The sequence below is a fragment of the Falco rusticolus genome, chromosome 4 (genome assembly GCF_015220075.1).
Source record: "Falco rusticolus isolate bFalRus1 chromosome 4, bFalRus1.pri, whole genome shotgun sequence".
NCBI lineage: Eukaryota > Metazoa > Chordata > Aves > Falconiformes > Falconidae > Falco > Falco rusticolus.
Window position 1 is genome coordinate 25,990,936 of NC_051190.1, and position 15,353 is coordinate 26,006,288.

General features: G+C 51.1%; 1 protein-coding gene, 1 long non-coding RNA gene and 1 other non-coding gene across 4 annotated transcripts in view; 2 read left to right on the forward strand and 1 right to left on the reverse strand.

Moving 5' to 3' along the window:
- Positions 1-13,501, reverse strand: part of TRAF7 (TNF receptor associated factor 7) — a 35,946-nt gene extending 22,445 nt beyond the window's left edge. The window contains exon 1 of one of the 2 annotated variants that reach the window (XM_037385181.1): positions 13,336-13,501. The gene's annotated coding sequence lies outside the window, so the exon portion shown is untranslated. Of the gene's footprint in view, positions 1-9,874; positions 9,946-13,335 lie in introns of those variants that run through there. The other variant, XM_037385182.1, reaches the window with a different exon arrangement.
- Positions 13,502-13,657: 156 nt separating this feature from the next.
- On the forward strand, positions 13,658-14,890 carry LOC119147775. The gene is made up of 2 exons (XR_005104146.1): positions 13,658-13,845; positions 14,056-14,890. It is a non-coding gene; the product is annotated as an uncharacterized LOC119147775 (long non-coding RNA).
- On the forward strand, positions 13,897-13,987 carry LOC119147912. Its single transcript, XR_005104225.1, has one exon. It is a non-coding gene; the product is annotated as a small nucleolar RNA SNORD60 (small nucleolar RNA).
- Positions 14,891-15,353: the final 463 nt, after the last annotated feature.

The following is a 15,353-nucleotide window of genomic DNA, read 5'->3' on the forward strand; positions in this document are numbered from 1 at the left end:
AACATCCCATTCAGTCACCTGGGGCTGTGCTTTAGCACGAAGGGTTGTGACTGCCTTCCTCCCCCCAGGACTACCCACTGCCAGATGAAAGACGAGGTGCCCTGGAAGCTCAGCAGCCCCTCACCATCAGCAAGGGTGGCAGAAAGGGATCCCTCCGAGGGAGCCCCTGTTCTGGGCAGGCTGTGCAGTGCTTCCTGGCACTTCCAGCCAAGGAAAGCAAAGTCTAAACTTCCCTGCACCCCACAACTTAAGGCTGCCTCATATTCAAAAGCATGATGAGCACAAGCCTTGTCCTGTTCTTACAATGAATTCGGTGGGAGTTTTGCTATTTAATTCAAAAACCCTGGGCTGTACTGCCAAACACAAAAGCAAGGGCTAGGTCTTAGCACAAAGCAAAAGCGCCACATTTGATTTAGTTGTATTTGCATTAAAGGAGTTCTTTCCAGCACAGCCTGAACTATGAGGACAAGGAAACCATGAAAAGAAACCTTACTTCAAGTAAGATGTTTTTGAATCTGGATCTCACTCCCAGTTTCTGCTCAGAAACAACAGCAAAGTCTGGATCATCACCCAGAAAGAGAAACCCTCTCCCCCAGAAGTCAGCAGATGGGCTCATTTCTCTTCCTCCATTGTTTACACAGTTTTTTACAAAGTTCAAGTTTGCAAAGTCAAGTATTACACAATAGTAATCTTCAGAAACACATGGAGTTTGTGTTCTTTAACCTCTGTTGAAACCTGATGCTGGCTCTGGGGTACAAAATTACACTGTTGTCCCAGTGAATTGACAAGATGCTCTCAAAGAGTCTCCTCCGGCGCCAAGGCACCCATAGGAAGGAGCTGCACACCCTCTCTGCCACCACATGGAGATGCTTCTGGCTTCAGCAGAAGTTTCCGTCAGGGAAGACAAGGGTTCAGCAGGGCACTGAGCTCTCCTCCCAAGCTGTCCCTTCATCCTTGCAGCTGAAAGGTCTGTCCCAGCCCTCCCAAGGAGATGGGAACCCTGCACTCCAGGAATAAGCTACTCAGGAAGGATCATGATTAAGAGACCTCTTTCCGTCCAAGTTACGTCTTGGTACTCTCACTGCCAGCAGCAGAGTCCAAGGGCTAAACAGACAGGACATCTGCAGTCAGAAGAGACAGGCCAAAAACGGTTTACTAAGACACAACCCAAATCCTTTTTTGCAGGACAAGAGCCAACCACCAGTGAAGGGCACCTCAGAAAAGCCCCGCAGATGCCTGCAATCAGCCAGTGCAGAGCTCCCAGTCCCTGCCGAGACAGCACCGCTCCAGCCAGGCTTTTGCACTCCCGCTGCTCACATTTCCAACTTTGGGGGAGGTGAAATGTCTTTGGTGTTTCTAGCAATCGGTTCTCTCTTATCTGAGGGTGACAAGTCCTAAATCTCCAAGTTCTTTATAAAGGAGACCACTGCGATTCCTCCACTTTATAGAAAGGGAAACTGAGGCTCAGAGGAAAACATGATCACACAATGTAGCTGTGACCTGGGACCTGCCCAGGGCCTCCTTAGTCCCAGCCCAAGAGCATACCCACCTCCCCCGTGAGCCCCAGCACAAGGCTGCTTGCACACAGGGCCGGTTGCGTCCTACCCTCACACTTTAAACACTGCAGAGGCGATGCTCAAGCTGTCCTCGGCCGCTGCTCTGCTAACGGCCGACAGCTCAGCCCCACCTGACACAGCACTTCTAGCTGCTCGCTGCAGTTTTTTTATCGGACAATTGTCAGGCAGACAGATTACAGCAGCAGCACGCTCCAGGGAATCGCTGCTCAGGTATAAACTCTCAAGACAAAGCTACAGTCTAAAACAGAAAAAACCCAAAACCCCAACAAAAACCCAAACAAACAGAAACTCCCAAATTAAACCCAAGCCCATCTTAAAAACAGGGATCTGGAGAATGTTTTCCACACATTTGAAAGCACTGTCCTGGCTGTTTGCAAATGCCAGATCCCTCAGGAGATGCTAAGCAGAGTTGCTGGAGTTGCCTCAAGAACAGCAGGAGTGAAGCAGTGTTGTGCTGCTGCATCGTGGAGACCTGCCGAGTTTAAAGCTGGGTTCCAGCAAGCGCAAAGTTTGGCACTGGCCACCAGGACCATTTTATTCCTTTCAGTGGCTCTTAGAGCACTGAGAGCAGAAGGCACAGGGAGGATGGGTGGTGGGGAGGAGGGCAGACAAAGCTTTTGGGTACCACACTGGGTGTGGCCCTGTGAGATCTGAACCCCATTCAGCCTCTCACCCTCTTGCAACCTTGGGCGAGCCACTGGAGCTCTCTGCTTCCTCCCTGCACAAGTCTCTTTAGTTCACCCCCTCTGCACACCATATCCGGGCTACAAAGCCTGAAGATGAAAGCATCTCTGGATGCCCGTGCAGCGCCTAGCACAAAAAGGTCTCCACCTCAGCTGGGGCCTTCAGATGATGCCATGCTCATACATAATGTAAAGCAAGTACTGCCATGACCGATGGCAGAAACTGCCATATTTCCTGGGATTTCATGTCTTGAGTTTGCATGATCTCACGTCTAATAACATGCATGTACCTCTAAAGTTCCCCTCCTCTATAGGTTCCCTATGTCTAACAATACAGATAAGCTCACCAATCTCTCCTCTAGAGAAGGGATTCCGCACCCTCCTCCTCCCATGTTAGGGTGGAAATAGAGTGACTCACTTTTCAGGGTTATGAATTAATGATCCCTTCTTCAAAGAACCTCAGCAGCATCTACCCAAACACCCGCTATCCTGCTTTACTCACAAGACAAGAGCAGGGATATGCTCCCACCTCACCAGCCATGACAGCACTAAGGGAACCTCGCGTATCAAATATTCCTACTGAGTTTTAAGGCAAACAATCAGTCCCAGATGGAAAGAGAGAAAGCCCATCCTTATGGGGGACTGTGGGCTGTCTAGAGACTCAGGCAGAAGCTTCATCGCCTTCTCATTTTCAGGGTATGTATTGCCCTCAAACATAACAGATGGAGAGTCAAAAAAGCAATGGGAAAGCACTCACTGTGGAGCAACGAGACAGGAAAAAGCAAGAATGAGGACAACTAACAGTTTGAGCAGTTTTGTAATATCATTAAATGTAGGACCAGACGTGCAACAACAGTGACATACAGGCACTTGAGCTACTGCAATCAGTGAGTTAGAGCCTGTCAGCCAGGGATGAGCATGACCCTTTAAATAACTGCCTTTGAAACTTCTGTGCAGGCTAGGAGGTGTCTGCCGCTCTTGGGGTAACCCAGCAGGCCACAGAACTGCTTACAAGGAGACACATCTCCAGGTTCCCCCTGTCCCAAAGCCCCACTGAAACGGGTGCAAAATGCCTTCCAATTTCAACAGATCTTGGATAAATCCAAAGCCAGGCAGGGAACATGGGCTGGAATACAGGGATTTTCCACTCATTGTTTATAAGTATGTCCTGTGCTCTGCAGCTTGGCTGAGCACCGTACCTGTGAGCAGCAGCAGGGAGCTCGGTTCATGTCTTCTCTGAACAGAAAGCAGAGGAATGTGAGCAATGGGAAAAATGTTGAGTAGAATACCTGCCAGGCTGCAGAACACCAGCTGGCACATGAATATCCAATTTCAGCCCAAATCTCTGCAACCACCATACATAGGAAGCATTTCAACAGAGCAGACACCTCTCTAGAGCACTGTCTGACAGCTCCTTCACATCTCATTCTTCTAAGAGGTACTGAGAAAGGCTTTTTCTAACTGATATCAAAGAAGTTAAAAGAAGGCAGAAAAGAGCTGGTGTTGTCAACATTAATACCAGCTTCTTACAGCACCTGCAAAAATCTCCACCAGATCTCTGAAGCCTGGCTTGGCATCTGAACCCCGCCAGCTACGCCGTCCTGTGCTCCCAGGCCTGGGGGACAAGCATCCCTCCTGGGTGGATGGTGTCCCTCCCTGGGGCACCCTGCACCATCCACGGGCAGCTCCTTCCCCTGCCCTGACTGCAGGCAGGGCTGCTCAGCCTGCAGGGACCCAGCAGAACTGTGTCCTGAGGGGGTACAGGCTATAAGACAATGAAAGTATCCAATATTTTGTGTTACAAAACAACACGCGGTCTGTGACCTAGAAGGAAAACTAAGATTTACTGGCAATCACAGAATCCTTTGAGCTGCCAAGTCCTTCTCAGAGGACCAAATACAAAGAGGCTCCAGAGACCCCCTGAGCACCTTCAGCAGCTCCGAAGGGCAGGAGGTCAGAAACCCTCTCGCTGGAAACATTCTCCCAGTTTTCAGGCTCAGGACTCTACACGTTCCAGTTATGATTTACAGCAAAATGGGCTGCAGAGGCACCCTGACACCTGCAGCGAGAAAGCAGGCTCCGTTTGCTCTGAAAAGACAAGAATTGGTTTAAGAACTTGTGTGTCCCAGCAGCACAACAGCACAGGGCTGCCTCCTAAACCTGAGAGGCGTGCGCAGATCCATGCATCTGGAAGACAGCTCAGGAACACAGCCTGTGGTCCAGACTGTCCTTGCCTGGAATTATTTTTTTTTTTAATTAACATGCAACTTTAGTGTTTTTGACAGTAAAAAAAAAAAATGGGGGGGTGGTGGTGCGGGAAATCTACTCTGGAAAGAGGAAGCTGTGGGGACCTGCTACTCACTAAATCACATGGCTGATAGTAACCAGATGCAAGGGAGGGAAGGGCTAGGTTTCCGCATTTGCACACCATAGGCATCAACTCAGGGTTTTGAGGCTCAGCAAGAAGAAAAGCCTAAAGATTCCTACTTTAGTAATCCAGGTAAGGAAAAACCCAGCCACCAGCAGTTGCAATGACAGCTGAGGAAAACAGTGCTCTTTCTCCCCACTGCAGAGGCCAACAGGACCAGCAATGGGGCGGTTTTCTGCTATTTCATGCTGCTGCCAACCCCATTGCTGCACCTCAAAGCAAAGAGGGAATCACCCCCGGGACCAGTGGCCCAGCTAATCTTCTGGCTGTGCTGAAGAGTTTGCCCACATGAGGGGCCCGGTAGGACCCGTGTCGGTACCTCAAGGGTCTCCTCTCCTCTCAGCTTCCAAAGTGCACACACACCCCTAGCTAGCCCCAATATTCAACAAAAGATCCTTATAACCAACCTCAAGATCAAGGGCAACGCTTTGAGGGGGACATGGCTTGAGGAGAAGGGATAGCAGAGGATCCCACCCTTCAAACATCACATAGCCTGCCTGGTCCTGATTAGGAGCCAGTTCCTAATGTGGGAGCCACACCATTGCGGGCACAATGGCACTGCTGCGGCTTGTGCTCCAGCTGCTCTCTGATGTGAGACACTGGCACGGCACTGGATCCCACAGGTGAACCGTGGCATCGCCGGGGAGCGGCTGGCAGATGCGATGCCCCACGCTGCACAGTGTCTCTTAGCCAATAAACCTGCAAGTGTTTATGCAACCTTATGCAATCAACAACCCATAAAGCTCAGTGACATGTCCTACATCTGCTTTGTTATTCTCTGTCCCCCCCCAGTTCATTGAGGCTGTCTCTAAGGTTATGCTGGGCTGGCAAAATCCTACACAGCAGGAGCGTTTGCTGGAGAGCGAGGTCAATGCCTGCAGCTGGCCTCATGAGAAAGGCAGGCATGGGGTTATCCTGCTCCGGCTGGGAACAGCCTGTGGGTGACATGAACTTCCTTATTTCACAGCTTGGGTATTTATGGCATCACACACAAGCTTCTGTTCCTCTTACAACATTGCAGCCAGAACAAGAGGGGTTACGCATCCTTGAGAGTATTGGCACATCACTGGGGAAATACTCTTACAAAAGCTAAAATGCACCGTGCTGCTCACACAGCCCAGCTCAACGGGACAAGGGCAAGGCAAGCGGGAGCAGAGAGCGGGGAGGGGGGTTGTGGAGTACACCCTCTTCCTTGGCTCCTTCGCCAGCTCTCATCCAGGGCTTTTCTGGGAGAGGTAACAGGGCTAGTAAATCCAGCCCAGTTTGGGCAACAAGCTCTCTCCACCTTGTCCTTCGGCAGTACCAAGGTGCTGCCCACACTTTCTGTGAACTGATTCTCAGTGGCCCAAGGCAACCTGCAAGGGAACTGCCTCAGACCAAAGCACAAACGAGACAATTCACGAGCTCAAACGCCAACTCTTCTACAGAGACAACCATGGGAAAGTCATGCTGGCTTTCCTGGTCAGCGGCTCTGGTAGAAATAGCACTCCTAAATGCTGGCGAACTGCATTAACAGGGCTCAAAGAACATGGTGACGAGGACTGTCAGCATCTAGTCTGACTTGTAGAACACAGGCCGTAAGAATGCGTGAGCTGCAGCAGATTGCGGAGATAGATCTCTCTCAGGGCGGTCACCAGACAGGAAGCAGAGGGTGGAGATCAATGGTCACTCCTCAGGTTAGAGAAGATCACACAAGGGTTCACCCAAGAACTATTGCTGAATAAGCTTTTTCAAGGTCACAGGCGAAGATGTTGAACAAAGAGCGAGCAGTGAAATTGCCAGGTTTTCAGATGACACTAGGCTCTTTTGAGCAGTCAAATTATCATGCTGATGGATAGAAACACAAAACTGAGACAAAAAGGTTGAAGATGAGCTTTTATGGAGATAAATGTCAAGCAACGCACCTAGGGAAAAACAACAAAAGCAGGCCGATGCGATGCGATGCTCTGACCTGGCAGCTACAACTCCGGAAAGAGACGCTGCAGTCTCTGCAGAGTTAGCTGCAATTCTCAGCCCAGAGGACAGCAGCAGACAGAGAGGCCAACAAAATGCTGAGCAGCATCACAAAAGCTGTGGAGAACAACCATGAGGATGTCATTTGGGTGCTACATAAAGCCTTGATACACTTGTCTCCCGAGTGCTGTAGCAGATCTGGTCTTTGCTTTGGAAGAAGACCACAGCAGTTAGAGAAACTTCAGGGAATTATAAATGCAATAATCAATGGGATGAGGTCCCTGATCCAACTACTGTGGGTGGTAGGAAAATATGAGGCAAGTGGATGGTAGAAAGCAGTCAGGTTCATGTGCCCTCCGTTAATAACATCTATTTTTGCAACTGCTGAAGACAGAACGGGGGTAGGCAGAACAATGCTACCACCCAGGAGGGCATTTCTTACACCCTTAGGATGACCTCTCTATGGCCAGGCTTCTACATCGAGCGGTGCAGTCAGTGCTAGAAGAGCACAAAACGTGAACAGAAGTTCAACCCTAGTGACAGAGCATGGCACTTCTATCTGGTGCGTCTTTGGTTCTGTGGCACAAAAAGTCTTTTTACTGTTGACATGTTTTTGCATTGCTCTTAAAAGTCCTAGAGACTTTTCTGAGCTACTTGAAGTGAGACCATAATTGTACTGAGCTGTCATCAATAAAAATAAAAGTGATATTTTTAATTGCTGCTTCTTTCACCAGCGCTTGAATTGACTGCAGAGACGAGAGAGCACATTCAACAGCTGTTTGAACACTGTCATTCCTTTGTGCAAACGCAGTTCAGAAAGGGGAAATCATTTTATATTAGGTGCTTTTCCTAAAGGGTAATGAGTTCTTGAGATAGAAAAACTTTTTGCAATACTTCACGTTAAAACCTGAAGCAGTAACCTTGAAATGTGCCTGTACCTGGATCAAAAGTGATTGCTCTGGTGGAACAAAGCATCTCACTTTTCCCAAAAATCTAAAATCAAGTTACAAGTTAGAACAGAGGCCAATGTTCAATGCTGTTTCCATGACACAAAAGCTACACTTGAAGCTTTACTCCCATTTTAGGAAACCCGGAGGCATTCACCTACTACACCATTTTTCTTATGCATAAGGCCACAGACCAGGGTTCAGTAGCACCCAACCCCTGCAACCGAGATTGGCTTGTCTTGGCTCAGGACCTATGTGGCCGCTGTTAGGGTGGCCAGGCTGGCAGAACCAGGCACACTCAGAGCTCTTCCACACAAGGACTTTAATCAAAAGGTGCTTTAAAAGTCAGCCCTACCATTACAGTGCTGCATGCTGTTCCTTTCACAGCTTGTGATCTTTCTCACATCCTCACTCAAAGAACAGACCCATTCAGGGACCTTCACATTATTAAATTGTGGATTTGTTTAAGAAAAAAAACCACAACCAAGCCCTCAAATAACCTACTGCTCCAAGACAAAATCGCAGTCCTGCTGCTGTTTCTTGAGGAGGAACGTCCATCTCCTCTGTGCAAGGCAGATCATGATATAAGATGTCAAGCTTCAAAAGCTAAGAATATCACCTACACAAATCACATCAGAACTGGTGCTAACTGGTGTTCCTCAGCCTTGCTTGACAGAGAGAACAAGCTGCTGCCAAGACCCCACAGGGTCCTGTGGGCCAGCTGAGGCTCTGCTGCTGGCTTCCCTGCTGCAAACCAGCCTGCAGGGGTCTGGTAGATAGATGGGCTTGCAACTCATTTGAAAAAAAAATAATAATCTAAGACATGCCAGGTCAACAGCAAAGCCTAGGCGATGGAGTGATTCAGCTTCTCAAGGCTGTGATGGACAGACTTGCCCACGAATAACAGAAACTAACCCATTCTCAGCCATCCTAGACCAACCTTGGCCAGTATTCCACCAAAGTTCAAAAGCTTATTCTTATCTGGCCTGGGAAAGGAGTTAAACACCAATAAATGTACAGAGATCTTAGCAGACACTGCACCCAATGTCCTCCAAGGAAGCCAGAGAACGCTTGTCTCACCTGCTGCATTCTCCTTTCCAGAAACCACCGTGCTACACCCAAGGTAATCAAGTTTCTGCTATCCTTCATTCCTCAATTGCTGTGCAGTCACTGAGGGCTCTTCACACTGCTTTGCCTTACAGGTGGCTGCCTTCCCTGGAAGGGTTTAACCACTCCTATCACATTATGGGATTCTTCCAGATTAAAGTCATAAGACAGCTGAGCTCATTACTGTCATTACTCAAAATGCACAAAGTATCACTTCCACCCCCTGTTCACCCCAACATCCTCCAAGGCTTTGAAACTTCATAACACACTCTTGCTTGCCCTCTGGGTGCAATCAGACCACTTTAAATACCCATCTGAAATGCATCAGCTCCTTCACAAAAAACCCCCAACCCAAAACATATATATCCAGTAACCTTTTTTTTGCACAGTTTCCTTAGACTTTGCCACTGAGAACAAGCAGGATAGTACAACATAAGACAGCTATGTCCTGTTAGGGAGAGTTAACCAGCAATTGGGAAAGGGAGAAAATCGTAGTGCTTCCTGGGTAGCGTGCGAGCTGGGCAAAATACCATCAAACTAGTGATGTCCTGCCCTTCGATAAACAAGCATTGAATCCTTGATTCTGAAAGAAATTAGTGGATGTGGACACTTCCACTGCGGTAAATGTACTGACAACTCTCAGACAGAAGCACTGTTAAGCATCCCATAACCACCTAACGCCATGCTAGGAAAGCTGGTTTAAACCACTCGCCCAGCATACCATCAGCAACTGTACTTTAGCCACGATGGCTTAGGATGCACGGGAGAGGCAGTGAGAGGTACCAAACTCTTCTCACAAACTTGACTTCTTTGCTCACAACTTTGCTTAAAGAATATTGAGGATTTCCCATCTCTGAAATGACCAGAAACAACCTCAGAAAACACTTGCTGGGTTACTGCACAACTAGGCATCGTTACACTTCCTTCCAAAGGTCACTTTGAAGGATCACAAAATCAGCATAATACCACTCCAGCTCGCTGGACAGGTGACAGGTAACCACTTCTGGAGTCAGATTTCAGATACCTCCTGCTTCTTCACGAAGATCTAGACACAGGGATGAAAACAGCTCCTCACTGCTGTCTGTGACTCCTAAAGCACCGCAGACCCCAGGGAACACTGCTGACATGGCCCTGACATCAAGCACCCAGGGCAAACACTCTACCTTGAAGGAAACTCACCACTGGCTGTCCAAGCTGGCAAAGCCCGGCAAGACGCCACCGTGACCAAGTTCCTAAGCTGCAGGCAGGCTTTTCCTCGGTCAAAATGTCTCTTCCACTATCTGTGTGCGTGTATGTGTGTATCGCTCTTAAGTGATGTAAACAGAAAGGCATGCAGAGCAGTGGGCGATATGTAAATTCAGCTGGAAAATCCCACAGCTCGGCCAATCTCCGTGCTGCCTCGCAGCTTTGCCCTGGCTGCTCCCAGACTGAAGTCTAGCACAGAAAAAAACACCACTCTCTTAGCACACACAGATTTATTCCTCTGATCAGAAAAATCTCCAGGGACAGGTCGGTCCATCGCTCACTTTAAAGGGAGTTTGAGTTTCTCACCCTCTTTAGACAGTACCCAAACTATTCGTAACACTTGAATATGAAGCAGCCTAACAATCAGCAGCACAGTCTTTCCTTGTACAGACAAGCCAGGGAAACCCCCTCGACTAAGAATCCCCACAAAAAGGCGGAGCTGGTGAGCAGGGCTCACCTGAAAGACAGGCACTGATGGTGGGGGGTTTCTACTGCCAGGACACCCACCCCACACAGCAGAAAACCATGGTCCCACAGCAGAGGCTCTCCCAGGAGCAGGCACTGCCCCACTCCAGTCCCCAGGACACCTCATTAAAAGCAGCACGGTAACTCTGATAAAGCTCCGAACTCAGGCCGTGCTAAAGGCAGAGTGGGAGCAGTCTGTAAAAGGGTAAGTTGGAGTGCTGCTGCCCTGGACTCCTGGGGGAGTTGCTGTGCTTAAAAGAAAGGCAACACATACCTCTGTGCAACTGCCCACCTCCTCCCTTGCCCCAGGCAGCTGCTACATCCCCTGATCCAACCCATGGGCAAGGGGACACCCAGCGTGTGCCTCATCATGCCCACAGCAAAGGAGTACAGGCAAGGAAGGGAAGACAAGGGGCATAAAAATCGGGAGAGAAGAGTTCTGACAGACAGCTTTGTCCACGTAACCCAAGCATTGAGTTAGTGACACCAGGAAGCATTTTCTCTCAGTGCCTTTCTCCTGGCACAGCTGGGCTTGGCTGAGACAACCTGAGAGGCAGGTATGATCATGCTTCAGAAAGTGCCACAGTCATGGCTAGCAGGGACTAGGAAGGTCCTGTGGAACAGGCAAACTCTCAGCCCATGAGGTGACTAACTGCTGAACACCAACTGAAGCTGCAAAATGCTCAGCACTGTTCAGGACCAACTCCCGCCAATGCACGGCCACTTCTGCGGCAGATCACGGCAGGGCAGAGCAGGCACCAGCACCGTCACACGGCACTCTGCAGCTCCGGCAGCAGCGCTGTGTTCGTGGAGCCCCAGGAAGGGAATGGCTGACTGCAGAAAGGTTTCAGCCAGGGGACACAAACTTACCTGTGGTGCATCACGAGTGGCTTAAGGTCATCTAAGGCTGCGCTGCCACAGGAATGGGCAGTTGTGGGCCCAGCCCCACCACACTCACACTGCAGTGTGGCTGGTATCACCATGTGATACCTTGGGTCTGGGAAGCAAACTGCCTGAAAACTTTGGATTTGGCGTTTTTTTTCCCCTTGGGTTCAATCAGCATCAGGAAAACTCACGTTTGGATGTTACCAGTGAAGGTACCTGCATTATCTGACTGAATGTTCTGGTCACTTCAGTTTGGCTTAAGTTTCCCACTGTCACCAAAATTTAACCTCCCTCATCATGAAACATTCTTTTCTGCAGGGCAGTTTCACCTGCAAGCAATCTGCTGCTGCACAGTGCAGCCAACCAAACCGCAAAGCTGCGGCTTTCTGGCTAGATTTACCCCGTCCCTTCTCAACCTTACTTGAAGCAGTAGTGCCCAGGGTGGGGGACCCCAAGACATGGAGGGGGACCCAGCAGGCTGCAGGCAGCTCCCTGCATGATGCTTAGGAAATCCCAAAACTCTTTGATCTTCCACTCCTCAGGTGCGCAATGAGGATAGCGCTGCCTGTTCTCTCGCACCTTGTCAATGGTGACAGCCAACTCTTTGGCCTTGTGGTTAGTAGATGTCTGTACAGTACTTGGACACTATGCAGCCCAATTTTTGGTGGTGCACTGGGTTTATCTTCACCACAACACACTTTCTGTGAACTACCTCCTCTCCTCGCACGGCTCCCAGGGAGCCCTGTAAAGTCTGTCATGGAAGTGGTTGACTTTCTCACACCACTTTCGCTCAGCAAGGGCTTTCTGGAACCATCCTTCACTCACACAGCCCTCTCCATACAGACCCAACAAATGTAATTGTGGCTGTAAGCAAGAGTCACTGACAGACAAACGCTTGAGGCCAAAATGCAACAGCTATTTAACAGGAACACTAACTGCTTAGTACAGACTGGAAAGAATACATCACTGGGGGGAAAATGCACAGGGAGGCAAAATTAAAGTGCTGGGATCGAAACAAAGTGTTTGGCAACATTGTCAAAGTTGAACCACAGTTCTGCACAATACAGTTAACCCCCGGCGGGCACAATAGCCTGGACCTGGCTTGCTATGTGTGTATCAAACCCCACCGTACCAGCTTTCTTCTCACAGCTACTGCCCCCCAGCAGAGTCTGTCTGAGCCATTGTCTTTGATACCAACGGAGCTCAAAAGCACACTGAACTGAAAGAAGGTCCTCACTTCTGGCTTTCATGCAACACAACAGGATCATCAGATCACAGTTAGAGATCAAACAGGCGAAAAATGTTTGACAGCAAGTCTGTTGGAGGAACAGCAGCTGCAAGCTGGTGGCAGAATAAGGCAGAACTTAAACACCATGTTTGAAATGAGAAAACAACAGCACAGTTTCATTGCCCACTCCAAGATGTGCAATTGTCTTGGGGCATGATGGAGATCTACCACCAAATATCCTATATTGCATAATTGTGAAACCAAAGCACAAGGAAATGAGGTTACTGGAAGATCAAGAGAGAATCATCAGCAACACGTGCCCTAAGTCAGGCAAGTAATGGAGCAGAAAAAGAGAAAACTAAGCACCCCCCGTGATGAGATATGTCAAACGGCAAAGGGGAGGCAGCCGAAGTGAGGAGAGCAAGCCGTGGCCAGGACTCACCGAGGGCCAAACACCACCGGAGAGGAGACACGGGCTCCTCTGCGCACCTGGGCAATCACGCTGGCACCTACACGGAGTTTACAAACCACCGACCCCACCGCACCAGGGAAAGGGACGAGGCGGCAGAAGACGCGGCAGCGCTGCCAGGCGGGCGGCGGCCCCCGCAGCTGCCCCGAACAGCCCCGCCGCGCCCGGGGGAGCCTCCGCAGGCACCTCCCCACCACGGGAACCCACCGCCCAGCGCCCCCGGCCCTCACCGTCCCCATGGCCCAGCCCGGCCCTCCCCTCACAGCGCTCCCTCCACCCCGGGCCCGCCCGGGACCCCCCACCTCTCAGCCGGGGGCTCCCCCCAGCCCGGCCTAAGCCCGCCCGTACCTAGCAGCAGCGGCGGCGGCCGGAGCGCCGGTAACCGGCTCCGGCACATCGCGACCCCGGGCCTGCTCCCCGCTCGTCTAGCGGCTCAGCTGCCGCCCGGGCCAGAAGCCCCGCGCTCCTCGGGGCTTGTAGTCCGGCGGGCCGCCTCCCGCCCGCGCCTCGCCGCGCCTCCGTGACGTTGGGACTACAACCCCCAGCAGCCCCCGCGGCCCAGCGCTGATTGGACCTTTTCCAGTCACTCGATGCTACAACCACTGCTGCTACTGGCTTGGCGCGGCCTTCTCCAGGGGCCAATCAGGCGGCAGCAGACCACCGCCTCGGGCCACGCTGCGCCGCGCGGCGCCATTGGAGCGAGGAAGAGCGGTGACCAATGAGCGCTGGGAGGGGCGGGAAGGCGATCACGCCAACCGCTCGCCATTGGCGTCTCCTCAGACAGCGTGGCCAATAGCGCCGTGGGGGCAGTTATAAAGTCTGCCGCGGGGGCAAGCAGCCGGCCTTTCCAGGTGGGAGGTGAGTGCGGTGTGCCTGCGTCGGGGCGGCGGGGCGGGCCGGGCCGGGCCGGGCCGGTGATGATCTCTTTCTACCTTTCTGACACCTCGTCTGAGGGCGGCGGGCGGTCGCGGCCCCTGCTGACGATCCACGGCTGAGGCCCGAGGCAGGCGCGGCGGGGCCGGGCGGGGCGGTGCGGCCCGCTCTCACCGCGCTGCCTTTTCTCTTCAGGGCTCGGCGGGAACCGGATCGCGGCGGCCCGAGGGGCTGTGAGGCGGGGACGGTGAACAGCGACGGAGGACCCGGCGGCGGGCGGTTTTCCTGTGCGGTGTGGCCTGAGCGGCGGGGGGTGCGGCTGCTCCCGGCCTTCTGGGCTGGTAAGACGCGGCCCCGTTCGTTCCTAGCGTATTGTGCCGGGAGGTGGTGCTGAGCTGGCCCGGGTGTCCAGCCCCGCGCCCGTAGGCCGCGTCAGGAAGCTGCAGTCGGGGGTAAGGCACGGAGGGGCCTTGGGCGGGTGAAACTGGGGCTGGAGGAACCACTTGGTGCCTTGGCATTGCTGCTGTGCCAGCGCGGTGTAGGCTGCAGGCCTCGGAGCAGAGCAAACGCTGCAGCTCCGACTACAGCTAAAAAAACGTGCTTGTCTGGGGTTGCTGTGTCAAAGGAGGAAGCTGCTGTTTCTCAAGCTGTACAATTTGGGAGTCGAGAGTTTTAAAGCACAAAGAAGCAGTCACAGAATTGGCTAAAGTACAAGAAATCAAAAGTCATTGACGACTTCTCTGCCACATGGGGTAGCTTAAGGTAAACACCATGGCAGGTGGTGTTGCAGCAGTATGGGTAACTGAGAGCATTCACAGAATCAACTCCAGTGCTAGACTGTGTAGACGGTTCATATCTTTGATACTCACTAGCATGGATTCTAACAAGTTGCTCAAGTAATGATCTTTCTCCAACATCAAATCAAGTTCAGGCTTGTAATTTTTAAATTGTTTGCTGTTGTATTTCCACTTTGGCTTCTATATTATACCAATTTTACAGCTTATATATCTAATAAAGTTTTCAAAATACTTGTTTTGCTTTTGCTTCTGTTGTTCACAAATACCATGGGTGGTGTGTAAAACCACATACCAACTTTAAACTTTGGATTTGGGCAGCCAGCAGACCATGTCTGCTGTTACTATTCACTTTAGGGGAACCAGGACACCTTAAAACATGCTCCACTCACTTTAGAATCATAGAATTGTTTTGGTTGGTAAATACGTGATTGGGTCCAGATATTAAACTAGTCCTGCCAAGGCCACCACTAGATCATATCCCTAAGTGCCACATCTAAACATGTTTATTACCACCAGGGATGGTGACTTCACCCCCTGGGCAGCCTGTTCCAGGGCTGCACAACCCTTTCAGGGAAGAAGTTTTCCCCAATACCCAATCCAGACCTCCCCTGGTGCAACCTGAGGCTGTTCCTTGTGATCTGGGAGAAGAGACCCCACTCCCCCCTTGCTACAGCCCCCGCTCAGGCAGCTGTAGGG